Source organism: Rhipicephalus microplus, chromosome 9 (genome assembly GCF_043290135.1).
Source record: "Rhipicephalus microplus isolate Deutch F79 chromosome 9, USDA_Rmic, whole genome shotgun sequence".
NCBI lineage: Eukaryota > Metazoa > Arthropoda > Arachnida > Ixodida > Ixodidae > Rhipicephalus > Rhipicephalus microplus.
Window position 1 is genome coordinate 2,905,410 of NC_134708.1, and position 14,793 is coordinate 2,920,202.

The window sequence follows — 14,793 nt, forward strand, 5'->3', positions numbered from 1 at the left end:
CCGATTTAAAGATATTCAGACTGTATGTTGAGCTTTTAATATTTACATAAGAACCTCATACCATTTAATGCTGGTTAATGTAATCTCAAACACATTTAAATATGGTTTCAAAGTAAACACAAGTGCCTGAATCGGTGACACCTTGTGAACTCATTACCAGTACGATGAATTTAGTGGCTGCTCAGGCCCAATGTTACAATTCACATACCCTACGAGTATAGCAGGCGACAATGACAGACGAATTTGCAGGGTCCACGACGAAGGTTATTGTCATTCAGCTCTCTTGCTGTGTTCTTGGGCTGCTTTCTAGGTGGTGTTGACAGCTTACACCAGTGGTATCTCATATAAACATTGCAAGAAATACACAACCATCCAAATAGTTTTTTTTAAGCAATATTGTGAAACGGGATGCCTAGCCGGAATCTGTAAACAAAGTTCGGCAGAAGACTGTGCCTGATGCCGCATCTAGTTCTCCCAGCATGCTATGTCACTGAAATTTGGCCTGGCACATAGTACAGTAAAAGCTCATTTATTCAATATTGGTTAACTAAAACTGGTGTTCTGGTCTTTGCACAGGGTTACATATTTCAGCGGGGGGAAACTTTAAATAATTTGAACACGACATTATCAACAACGGTTAATTCAAACTGGGAGCCCCCTGGCTTTCGTCCACGTTTGCAGAAATCGGCCTAGAATGATAATCCAAATCCCTCATTACTTTCATCTGTGTAAAACAAGTGCAGTAATTGATTTCCATGTTTGATTTTATGGTTGTAAATGTAGTGTGTCTGCTGCTACTGCGGTATGGGTGGAACGGCCTGGTCCGGCCATGTTTGCCTTTAGCCATATTTTCTGGGCAAATTTCACTATTGTTTTAAATAAACTAAGAAAGATAGATGTTAAATCTTGATTTAATTAGCTCTGCTATGTAAATAAATGTGTTTTGGAACACAAATAGCTTTACATATTTTGGCACTAAGGGACATGCTCACGTATATGCATCTCTGCTTGTTTGTGGCGTATTCCTGACTAATCAATGAATTCTGTTCGCTATTAGAGCATGAACTTAATTTATGAAATGACTTGCCACAAATGTGCACTATCACCTAATTAGCGGGAATGATTCCAAAGGTGCCCTCTGTGTATTTTCGCCGCACCGTGTGACACAATGTCTGTTCATTCTAGTTCCTGCTCGCTAATTCGAACACTTTTACTTTCAATTTGAATTAGGAAGCTTTTACTGCAACATGGTGTTCCATCATGCTTTTGTGCTAAATTTAAAAAATTTTGGTGGGTGTTTTGAAGCAATCACTGGTACCAAAGGTGTATCTCAACTAATGATGCTGGCATTAATTATACATCGCATTGGAGCATTTTCAATTCAACTCGATTATTATCTGACAAAGATGTATTAAGGCTTAAAAGTTGCTAACACTTGTTTGTAAGAGGCCTGTTAAAGCTCTTTTGCCAAGTCAGCTGAAGAAACTCGGCTACCTGAATGAAATGTAGTCACTATTAGCGCTTACTTTATTTTTCGTGCTGGTAATAAACTGCTTGCACCTGAAGTAAGAAGAGTTTGGGGAAATCTACAGAAGCAAATATTTCCAAGTTGCAGTAGTCTGCATGCAAGGTGATTACGACAGTGTGCAGCTTCATATTCGTCGCATTACTATCCGCTGGTATCTTGGAATATGTGTGCTAGGTAGACAACAGCGAAGTTGCTAAAACAAGTTTGCTGCCTAAACATATGGAATGAAAATGCTTATGAATATTGGGTGCAGCAGTCTATAGTACATCGTATGGGTGACTGTTACTGGTCCTGGAATAACTAATTTACTTGTAACAGTAGTCACTGAACCTCTAATTGGGGTAAGCATCATGTGTTTGCTTTCTAATGTGCTTTATGCTGACCTGGAATGCTTGACTGTGCTTATCATCAAATTTGCTTTTCTCTGACACCACTGATTGTCCTAGCTGAGTTATGTGCCACAAATCTAGCAAGTGATGACCTCTAACGCTTCGACACTGTATCAGCTCAGCTGCAATGAGTGTAGCACTCTCGCTATCCATTCAACACCTGCAAGATTGATGCTTGTGCAGCTGTAGCATCACTCCCCAAGAGACAACTACATTGCACGAGTTCATGCCAGTTGTCCTCAAACACTCTTTGTTTGTCCGCCTGCCTTTGAAAAGTGTAGCCATTCAAGAGAATAGAATAAGAACTACTGGTAGTGTGGTGAAGCAGATTCTAGCCACTCTATGTGTGTGGTCTCTCTCGCCCGACGGGGCACTCAATGGAGCCTGACCCGTCGAGTCCTGCAGTTGCCAGCAATGGCTGGCAGTTTGATTAGTTGAAGAGGCAAAGCAGCATCAAGAAGAAGGATACGCATAATTCCTTGTAGCTGCCTTGATACACAGTACATGGCTTTATTAGTGGTACAACTTATTAAATGATGATGTAGCCCAAATTGTTACACAACTTCAAACACAGTTTCAATGTCCATTTCAAGTCAAGTGTGTGCCTCTTATCCTATTCGAAATTATTTTCATGAATATTTTGCACAATGATGAGGCTGAGCAGTCTAATCGTTATACCATATGGTGAAATAGCACACTTTTCACATAGACAAAGGGCACAGGAAAGGCATGACATTCTTGTCCCCTTTGTCCATGTCAAAAGTCTGCTACTTCACCATACGGTACGGTGATCAGTCACAAACTAGCCCAGCTCTTGACCTTACTGAGCAGTCTAGTAAGTTTCATGTCTTCATTTTATTATTATTGCTATTATGCATTAGTGAAACATTGGAGGTTTCAGGACTCTGGTGCATTCGAATTTTCGCATCTTGCTATATGATTGTGTGTACTATCACTGGGGTGCCACACACTACATACCTTTGCAAAAAATGGCAGCTGGATAAACCGCTCAGACTCTAGAAAAGCATGATTCTGACTGCAAGACATGTTTCAGTACATAAAACTGCACTGTAGTGCACGCACGAGAATAATGAACCAACAAGCCCAACTCGCCACATTAAGAGGGAAAGGCTATGTTGCAGTAGCTGTTCCATTTGCTTCTTGCTTGCAGTTTTGTTAAATCAAATGAGATGCTATACATTTAATTCATTTTAACAGTTTACTGAGTAGATTATATTGAAGAATCAGATTCAAGCTGAAGGTAAACAAAACTTGTTAAGCAAAAGCTTGCTAGTGTTTCTTGCAGGCTTCGGCGTAAAAGGACCAGGAGGGGATGCCACAGATGTTAGCAAAGCGAGTTGTCTCAATAAGCTTGCATACATTGGGCTGTAGCAAGAATAGAGAGAACATTTATATAACTGAAGTGTTTTTCAAAGCAAAGGTTGGTGGGGCTCTTAGGGTTTCACCAACCACCTGCTTACTGGGCCAGCTCCAAGTCAACCACTAGGCTCTTCAAGGCCTTCTCAGAGAGATACATTTCCCAAGACTGATGTCTGTTGGCCTGTATTGAATTTACCTCACAGGAACATGAAGGACACTCGCACATAATATGTGTCAGTGTTCGTACTGCTAAGCTCTAGGGGCACTCGTCTCAGTATACTGTGGATTGTAGCTTTGAGTGTGTCTTAATTTGGGTACGTGTTAGTCTGCAGTGGTGCCACAATGCACGATCTGTCTCTGGGCTTAGGGTATGTCAGCTCGACTGAATAGTTGCTTACAAATTCATCCGATGGCCTTTCTGTCGCCCAGTATGTATTAGCATGAGAAACAGCCAACATATTCATTCCCTGGTACAGCAGTGTGTAGAAGGCAGGTTTGATGAAATTTTCTTCTATAATATGAGAACTTAGCATTTGGCCCACTTGAAGAAGAGGCTGAAAGAAATGGCTAACTTATTCAAGTATCTTGGAGAAAAAACCTTGGGGACTTCAGCACATGCAATGATGCAATTGTACAAGACTCTCTTTCTTGGCTATTTGCGCTACAGTTTGCCAGTGTTGACCAATACCTGTAGAACCAACATTCGGACTCTCGAAAGCATCCAGGCTATGGCTCTGCGAGTTTGTCTGGGGCTACCGCGATGTTCATCAACAGCTGAGACAATCGAGATTGCTAATGACTACCCGCTCAAGACACATATCATGATGGAAGTGCTCAGAGCATCGTGAGGCATCTTACTCGTGCCCCTGCCCATCATCTAGCTTCACTGCCAGAAGCCCGGCCTCGTGCCTCATTTTGCCAGACAGTCTTGTCATATCGCACACGCATTCCTACGGGATATACAACTCCATCCAGAATTTCAACTCCCCCATGAAGTATGACCTATGCACATGTTGAACTCACGGTTCCAAGCATAGGGTCAAAAGCCCGGCTCTCGTCTCCAGCGCTAAAGCAGCTTTATCTTCTCTTGTTATATGAGAAGTACAGTGAGCATACTCATCCATATACTGACGCTTCAACTAAAGTGGATGGGTCTGCAGGGTCTGTGATCTTTCCTGCAAAAGCGACAACGGTGAAGTTTTGGTTATCCCCCCAGACATCATCGACAGCTGCGGAACTTGCTGCTCTACGTAGCGCAATTCAAGTCATTAAACACCAAGAAGCCAAGAAATGGAGCGTGTTCACGGACTCTAAGGCAGCACTACAGTGTTTGATATTCGCCTTACGTCGGGGACCTCATGAACAACTAATGCTGGAAATTAGAGAGCTGCTTCACCACCTCTTCGACGAAGGACGCAGAATCACGTTTCAGTGGCTTCCAAGTCACTGCGGCATATTGGGCAACGAACATGCTGATGCAGCTGCTTGATCAGCACACGAAGATGGTGAAGAAGAATCTATACCATTTTCAAGGACTGATACTGCAATGACAATTCAAAAAATCGCTAATGCAGAATTAAAATCCCTGTGGAACGCCGAGTGCTTACGGCACACGCGACTGCATAGACTGGACACGTCTCGTCGACTCCGGCCTCCGTCCGGACTCTCTCGACTCGAGACAACGGTGCTTTGCCGACTATGGCTTGGTGTCGCCTTCACCAAAGCTTTCACCTTCCGAATCGGCATGGAAGACAGTGCTGCTTGCGGTCATTGCGGCAGCGATGAAACTATAGAGCACGTTCTCTGTCACTGCCCTCGTTACAGCGTGCAAAGACGGCAACTAGCTGCTGCGTTAGCTCGCCTTGACGACAGACTTTTGTCTGAACAATCAGTGCTGGAAAGGCGACATGATTTGTGAGCTCACAGAAAATCAGTGAAGGCCTTACTGAACTTTTTGCGTGGCAGCGGCCTATTGTATAGGCTGTAGCACCCCAGCCCCCCCCCCCCCCCTTTTTTTTTATGCGCGCGTCTATTTCCCCCTTCGCTTTCTTTCCCATCTTTCTTACCCATTCCCCTTCCCCTAGAGCAGGGTAGCAAACCGGATGCTCCATTTTCTGGTTAAACTCACTGCCTTTCTCTCATTTTATTCTCTCTCTCTCTTGGTGGCAAGTCTATGACAAATGCGTCCACATAATTTTTAAAAAAATGTTTATGTCGTTGGATAAACGTAAAGGAAAATACGTGCTGATTTGAAATTGGAACGCTCATCTCTATGCCTGCAAATAAAACAAACAATGCAATGCATGAATAAGTTCGGCTTCACTGCTATGCACGTGCGCTGTGAAGAAGCACGCGATAATAACACTGGCATTCACACATTCGGCTTCACCGTCATGTTTGTGCGCTGCGGAAAAGCACGTGTTTGGGTTATTACAATTACACCAGTGTTGTTCTCTCAATTCCAAATGGGCAACAAGAAGCACAATTCAATTTTGCCATTCCAGCATATCAGGGTAATGAGAGGATGACTCTGTGCAAATTACACAACTTTTCAGGAAGCTATTACAGGTGCTAAAAAAGTCAGCACTGTAATATGGGAAGCCTCGGGGAAAGTGTTCTCTAATACCGGCAGCATAGCCCTATATTATCACGCTGTGTGATGTGGACAGGTATTTATGACTATTACATACGGTATAGCGACCAACAGGGCACAGTACCATAGAGTTTTCCAAAATTAACTAGAGGGCACTCTGGCGCTGTGATCGTCCAGCGACCATGGGAATCACGGAGGAAGGAAACCTTTCCTTCCTCCGTGATGGGAATGATGGGTAATACACGGCCTACACCACGGAGGAAGGAAAAGGTAAGGGGAGGCCCTGACGTCACTTGTTGTGAAGCCGCGATGAAGCCGGAAGTTGGCCATATTGAGTAGGCAAATTCTCCTCTCTTGTTTACATATGAATGCGAAGCAGAAGGCGCGACTCCCTCTCCGGCTCGGAAAGCACGTGGGCTGCGCAGCGCGTGTGTCGTGACGATCCGAAACTAATGGAACGGGGCTCATTACTCTGAGCCTGCGGGACACCTTCAGCGAAATCGCTTCGTCCGAGTAATAACAAAGAGTAACAGCTCGCTGACAACGAAGCAACTACGAAAGTACGCGCGCTAGATGCACTGACAACGGCGAGTGCTTTCACGTCATTAATTCAGCAACTGTACAGACAACACGATCGGTCGTGCGCCTTCTACGGTTGCATTCCGCCACGCGACTGACGCAGCGTCCTGCCATTGTGTCCGTGTTCCGCGTGAAACTCACCTGCGTCAGCATTCTGCGACCGTGGTAACTTTGAGCACGGTGCTAGTGACAGTTGAACGTGGTTGCTGTTACGTTGAGATTACATGCAATGCTGGTGGAGAGTGTACCAAGCGGAACAGAAAAGGTGTTTTAATACGCACATGCAAGTTGTTACTGTACACACACAACACGAAACTACGTATGTGCACATGGTCCTCACGGCGTCTTGCTGGGCTCAACAGCGTCGTCCGTTGTCACAAGCAGGATCACTGCTCAACCGTCACTGACCTCCAAGGCGTTCGTCGTCATTCAGCTTCGTCATGGTGCCCAACGCCATTTCGCTGGACACTAACTGCTTCATCCGCGTCATCCGCCGCACGACACATGGATATGCACTTGTTCTACGCACTGTTGAAACCCCGTGATGGACAAAGAGATGTGTAAACGTTGCTAAGAGTAATGTAACAGCCAGACGAACACTGCGTAACCAATAACGCGGCGCAGAGCACCGATATTGTCCGCCACGGCTCAGCACGAGACCTGGGGAGGCACACATTCCGCCGCCAGCCGCGGCCGCTCACTGCTAGACCAGCTTCACTGCGCAACACGTAACCATAACAACGCCGCCATTGTGCCTACTGTATATGGCCGCCATGATGTCATTTCCGCCACATTTTTTACGCCCTGCGCCGGCTGGGCATGCCCTCTCCTTACCTTTTTCCTTCCTCCGTGCGGTGGAAGAATAAGATTATTCTTCCACCATGGTATGGGTGTCGTAAAGCATCTATGTCTTAAAATAAGTTTTTACGTTTTTGAAAATTAAATGCAACAAAACAAACGTAAAAAACTAAAAAAAGCGTAAAATTAATTATAATTAACCTTACGTAAGTGACGCCGTCATTTAGCAGGCAACTTTTTCAATACAAGACGTCCTCTAAAATTGGTAGCAAACGCCAAAATTGCCAATCTCAAAGGCCAAGTACAAAGACCTTTATTCCTACGTAGGCAGCGCTGCCATGGATGACCGGCGTTTCCAGCAGGCAAAAGAAATTTAGGAGGCTATAGTTGTGGCCACGGCCAACTCTATGGTTGTGGCTAGGCTGCTTAAGGTCCCTAGGGCACGGAGGAAGAAAAGGTAAGGAGAGGCCCTGACGTCACTCGTTATGAAGCCGGGATGAAGCCGAAAGTCGGCCATATTGACTAGGCAAATTCTCATCGCTTGTTTACATCCGAATGTAAAGCAGAAGGCACGACTCTCTCTCCGGCTCGGAAAGCACGTGGGCTGCGCAGCGCGTGTGTCGTGACGATCCGAAACTAGGGGGATCATTACTCCGAGCCTGCGGGACACCTTCAGCGAAATCGCTTCGTCCGAGTAATAACAGGGAGTAACAGCTCGCCGACAACGAAGCAACTACGAGAGAACGCGCGCTAGATGCACTGATAACGGCGAGTGCTTTCACGTCATTAATTCAGCAACTGTACAGACAACACAATCGGGCGTGCGCCTTCTACGGTTGCATTCCGCCACGCGGCCGACGCAGCGTCCTGCCACTGTGTCCGTGTTCCGCGTGAAACTCACCTGCGTCAGCATTCCGCGACCGTGGTGACTTTGAGCACGGTGCTAGTGACAGCTGGACGCGGTTGCTGTTACGTTGAGACTACATGCAATGCTGGTGGAGAGTGTACCAAGCGGAACAGAAAAGGTGTTTTAATACGCACATACAAGTTGTTACTGTACACACACAACACGAAACTACGTATGTGCACATGGTCCTGATGGCGTCTTGCTGGGCCCAACAGCGTCGTCTGTTGTCACAAGCAGGAGCACTGCTCAACCGTCACTGACCTGCAAGGCGTTCGTCGTCATTCAGCTTCGTCATGGTGCCCAACGCAATTTCGCTGAACACTAATTTATCCGCGTCATCCGCCGCACGACACATGGATATGCACTTGTTCTACGCACTGTTGAAATCCCGTGATGGACGAGGATTTGTAAACGTTGCTAAGAGTAATGTAACTGCCAGGAGAACACTGCGTAACCAATAACGCGGCACAGAGCACAGATATTGTCCGCCACGGCTCAGCACGAGACCTGGGGAGGCACACATTCCGCCGCTCACTGCGAGACCAGCTCCACTGCGCAACACGTAACCATAACAACGCCGCCATTGTGCCTAGTGAATATGGCTGCCATGATGTCATTTCCGCCACACTTTTCACGCCCTGCGCCGGCTGGGCATGCCCTCTCCTTTTCCTTCCTCCGTGTCCCTAGGGTGCTTCGATGCGCGCGCCCTCTCAAAGTGAGGACAACCGTGTCGTCTGCTAGCGCATCCACCGGTCGCGAAGTGGGCGTTGGCTGCCGGGCGAGCCTCGATAGCGGTGGATCCTGCTCGCACTCAGCGCTAGCACTGTACTTTATCTTTGATAATTCATTCCTTCGTTAGAGTAGATGATAAGCAAGAGTAAAGGTTCAGTGACGCGTTTACTATCGTGATGATTGGCGGATGAATAGAGATTATTGTTCTCTCTGTTGCAACAGTTGAAAACGGTGGAACAGCTCGTCGTTGTTGCCACATTAGCGCCCTTATTGTTGTGTCGTGCATACGTATGGACATAGCGGTAAATAAGGGAAGTAAGCGAAGGAAGTAGACAACTGCTGTGTACTTAAGTACGAATTCCCGTCATTCTTTCAAGCATTGGCGGCTACACGATCGCAATGCTGCAAAGCGTGCTAATCATGCGATAAGTAATGAAAACGAAAATTGCAAAAAAGCATAGCCATTAAATACTTCGTTGTAAAATACATTATACACAATACTTTTTACGCATTAGACACAATATATTATACACAATACACAAAATCACACTTATAAATGTCGCAATTTATTTTATGTGTATATGTTTACATAGTACACAAAAAGGTCGTGCTGTTAAGCTAGATTATAGTGTACTAGAACATCTATAGCTAGATTAACACCAGCCCACGTTTTACTTCCATGACCTCCGTCACGTGTAGCTTTGTTCTCACGTAAATGGATGCGCAGCCTAAGTCTTGTGCAGGTGGCAACCAGCATCCTGCCTATCGCTTCCTTGTGGTTCGCGCATGTCCTCAAATATGGCCAGTCTACATTTGCAAGGTATTCTGTCAGCGAGAAATAGTAATAAAGAACGATAAATCAGGGAAATGGAACAAACTGAGACCAGCCCGAATACCCGCTGACTGCCACACACATGCATGACATAGAGATGCAATTTCCTTCAGTTATTTTATCTTAATGAGCTGCTCCCTCTACAGATATCACGAACTAGAATAACCGTCTTACTACTAATTTTCATGCCCGACAAAACGTACAAAGTACCTCCATTTGAAACAACGCATCGAAGCACGAGCATGACGTATTGCATGTTGTTTTGCGCTCTCCATATTAGCCTTCGCACTGCTGTTCATGCGCTAATGTCGGTACTGAAGGTTTTCGTCAAAATTAACATGATGCGCTCCAGATCATGCCAGTGCTGTAGCTAGAGTTGTAAGTCCACCGGAGGTTCGATGTCGGCCCCCTTTCTAAGAAGCTGCGTCCACTTGCTGTGATGGAAAATATCAGAAAGCCGGGCGTTTCTCGAACGCTTGACGATGCATCTCCATTCTGAACAGATTAAACGGCACGTCTGCGTCTTACAAACAGTCATGCAGACACGCTAGAATATGCCCACAATGAATTTTGCATGGAAACTAAGTCGGATCGACGAATAGTTCGTCGGCCGCCAATTGTCCCGCTTAATTTTGACGGTCTATTAGAGCTGTCTTTTTCGGTCTATAGGAAATGAAAATATTCCGCAACCATTTCTGGCACTGTTGTAGCACTGCGAGAACCAGCATCCAGACATCCTGTTCAGGGACAGCGTGAAGAATTAGCGCTTTCCATGTCTAGCGGGGAGAGTTGGCGCGAGCGGATAGCAAGAGAATGGCGTCGCTGCCTCCCGAGAGCCGGTTTTGGCGGCGGCTCTCCTTTATAACAGTGTCTGGTAGCACGCGCTTCCAGGCACCCTAGTTTTGGCACGGTACGGGGCACGGCCGGTTCGTGAACCACGTTAGCCACACGAAAGCTGCACGACTCGCAGAGCCAAATCACGGCCAAACGATCAAAATCGCTCGTGCAAGAAGCTAGCTTCAAAATCGGGCCAGAGAAAAGAACACCTCACCGGCCGGCAAAGCAATGGTTCAAAAAGCTCCGCTGCGACGCAACCACAGAACACCTACCAGTGTTCGGCGCCACCATCGAAAATCCTAGCCCGCGGGGCCGCTGAGGAGCTTGGCATCTCAGTCCCCACGTGGGAGCTGCCCGCAACACAGTGATCTGTGTTTTGGAGGACCAAATAAAAGTTTATCCAATCCAATCGAAAATCCTTAGACCGAAAAATCCCCAGAAAGTATCTTCCAGGGTAAGATTCTGTACGACCATAGCCTCCTAGATTTCCCTTGCTTCCCTGATGAGCGCGAAACGCCCGTCATCCATAGCAACGCTGCCTACGTAGAAGTAAGGGTCTTTGTACTTAAGCCATAGAGAAATAAAGGTTAAGAGTGGACACTCCCGTAGACCCCAGCGGCCCAATCGACCCTAGCACACCTAGTGGTTGGTGAGAGCAAGTGGCGTGCGCTTCCTGTTTCGGTTTCACTGGCGCAAATTTTGAATTACTTTGCATAACCGACGTTGGCTATGACGAAAGTTCATGATTTCAGACCGCTATTCATCGCCCAAATGGATAGTTTTTGTAGGTTGTTTTGATTTAGCGATTATCTGTTTTGTTTTGTTCAGTGGTTCGTGCGAATCGGTCGTGACGTAATTTTTATTTCGATTAAGTTATAATAAAAAGAGATGCAGGTAATGATAATTCACTACGGTTTTATTCATCGCGCTTGTGTTTTTCTTTTGGAACGAGTGATCAATGTATATATCAGTCAAAGAGACAGAGTATGCGTAATGTTTTATTCAAAGGCAAGGTAGAGTCTGAGAATATAAAAAGCACAATAGGACAAAGGTAGACAACAAATGCATCTCGCCTTACAAATAAATTGTAACAAATACAGAGAAAACACAGACAACGCACACATCGCTAGAGTTGGCAGAAGCCGAGAAGCTGGTGAAGTATGACACACCGGGCCAGTGGGTAAGTAAGGATCTATGGCAAAAACACAGCGCACAATGCTGATGAAGAAGGAAGAAGTGACATATACACAGCAATGAAGTCGCGAATCACGCCTGGGGTTAACCGAAATAATGCATATAAAAAAAAAAGAGCGCACAGAAACCACACGACACAATATAGCAGAAAGGCAAAGGTGCAGTGTGCTGGCTGTGCTTAAGAACAGCTAGTCCAAAATGAAAAAAAGCAGACTTGATGCCTGCTTGTCCTCAGAAATGTAGGGCTTTGCAGCTTGCTCACTACGTGAAAGACAAACTTTATGCTACAACACTGGCAGGTCTTGTGGCTTTTGTTATGCGTTGCCTTCATCAAAAACTTAAGATCCCAAGTGATTTGCGTCTGGGTGTTGCTGTGACGCTTGCGAGCTAAAATAGATTGTAGTCATCACTTATCCAGAATTGTGGACCTTAATTGGTGCTACGAGAGCGGTATTACAGGGCTAATAAATAGCAGAAGGAAACCACTTTGGCTCATTATTTTTCACAAAGGCTCTACATCGTACGTTATCACTCACAAGCTATATAAAAATAAAATGGCAGCGTCCGCAGCCCCATCAAACGCTACAAGTTTGAGTATTCTTTTGAAAATTTTGATGGGCGAGATGAGGTGGTTGATGAGAAGCTAAAATACGAAAAGCGTGATAACGTGAACCGTGCCCACTTCATACTGTGTTCTTTACCCGCTCGAAGACATTTCAACAAGCGGTTTTGTTATCGATATATTACTTGAGCTGGAGAGATAAAGCATACACAGTGACCAAGCGAGCCACAGTAAAGTGTACAGTTCGCCCGCATTTGCTACAAAAATACAGACAGGATACCCAACATTCTTTTTAAGGTTATGCAAATCACTTCGAGCGAATACACAGTGTCCCTACTCCTCATAGCGGGTAACCTAAACAATGTATGCAACGAAGGAGTGACTAGTCCAGTTGAGCTGAATATAAGCATATAAGACCATAATGAAGTCTGCTGTAACGAAGTAATAACATAACAAAGCTATTGCAGGATTCGGCTCAACTCGAATACTTTAGTGTAAACCCGCCGCTAATTGCTAACCTTTGAACTTGTCAAGCTGTATGCCTGAGATTGAAGACTGGAACCTAACCCTATCTAAGTTTCGGTTCACAAAACGCACATGCCAACATAAACGAACCCGGCAAAACATTTTCAGAAACTTCGCGCGACACCCAGCAGAGCAGAAATGAAAATCGCCAACACTTGACAGATGGTGATACAAAACATCGCACACTTTCAGGTGATGTGCAGTGGCCTCAATTATGGCAAGAAAGTGAGATTCAAGCTGTTGTACGTATGCAAAAGCTGCTTCTGATGGCACACTGAGATTCCCAAAAAGTTTGCTGGGGACGTGGTATGCTTTGAGCATTGTGAAATACTGGTGGGTACCCTTAAGCGTCTCACTGTCGTCTTTCAGTAACTGTGGGCAACTGCAACCGTCACATGCATTCCGAAGGAAGTGTTTGATGAGAAAACCAGCTACATAATATGCAGCGGAGTCATCGATAATATGGGAATGAACGTTTGTCGCAAGTTCAGAGAGATCGTCTAGAGCGGGAAAGTCGTCAGGCTGTGGCTGTGCACACTCCTCATTATCCACAAGAGACGCACTGGTGAGGGAGAACGGCAAGAGCTGCTCCTGGAGGAGGTCACATTCATCATCCTCGACATTTCCGTATTCTGACAGCTTGAAGAGTTTTCTTATACAGATGTGCTTCAGGCCACAAATAAATTGTGCTACATTGGGGTTGGTGTTGCAACCCTGTTTTTGCCTAATGTGGCCAAATATGTTCTCCAGAGGATCCTGTTGAAGCCTGCGTGTTAACAGGTATTCAAAATTGTAATTTTTGGAGAGGTCGTCCTATAGTTGACAAATTGCCTGAATTGTAATTTGCCAACCTACGATGGTTTGTGGTTGACGTCTGCCAACAAACTGCCATGATGCAATCCAGGGAAGCTGGCCTCGGAGGAAGTCAATCAGCTCTGAATCATTTTTCATGATTGCATGCCGCAGCTTTTGCGAAGTTCTTTTTTTACTCGAGCTGTTCAAGGCATCGAAAATCCTGTCCATACGATCACAAAATTGAGCTGTAGTGATGGCCGAGGCAGGCAGCACCTTCGCATACACCATTGCCGTGATAGCAATCGAAACTGATGCACTGAGGACCTGAGTTGCTCTGCTGACCTTCATATTAGAAAAAGGTTTCTGATGAACGTGCCGTTCAGTCAACTTTGAGCCAATCGCAACGGTAACTCATGTGAGGATTGGTAAAGGCTTACAATGTGCGACCAGTTAACGATGTCATCCCCAATGTATAACTTGTGTGCTTGGACATTATTGCGCGTTGTTTTAATTAAATGCGGAACATCAAAAATGTAATATACCCGCTCACCATTAACTTAAAAAAAAAAGGCTTTGCTACAGTCACTCTTAGTTGGTTAGCGAGACTTACATTTGAACTGCTTTGGTCACAAATGACTGCTTTCACTGCAATATTAATGCTCCTAAGCTCCAAAATGAGTGACACCAGCAAGTTATTGCATAACAGATGATGGTGTTGATGTGTGCCCTATAGTAAAAGCAACCGGTTGAACCCACTTTCTCGAAACGCCAACAAGAAGAAAAACCAGTGCTCGATCAGCGATGGTTGAAGTGCGATGAGTGCCATCATCTGTAAAACCCTGGACAACGTCTCTTGAAGCATCATAGTACAAATTCTTTTTGAGTGCTATTTCGTCGAAAACTAAAGCGCACACTCGGTCCCGTTCATTCCAAGCTTGAGTATTTGTTGCAATGGAAGAAAGGATTCCTGGAATTATGCCTGGAGTCATCTTTACATTAGCTAGCCACCTCCTTAATGAACGCCGGGAGGGCAAAGAAAAATACGGAGCCAGAAATCGGTATGCTCGCGGACCTCGGAAGTTTAAGTGAAGAGCGAATTTCTTGAACCACACGGGAAACCGCTTGCCCTTGCATTTGGGCCT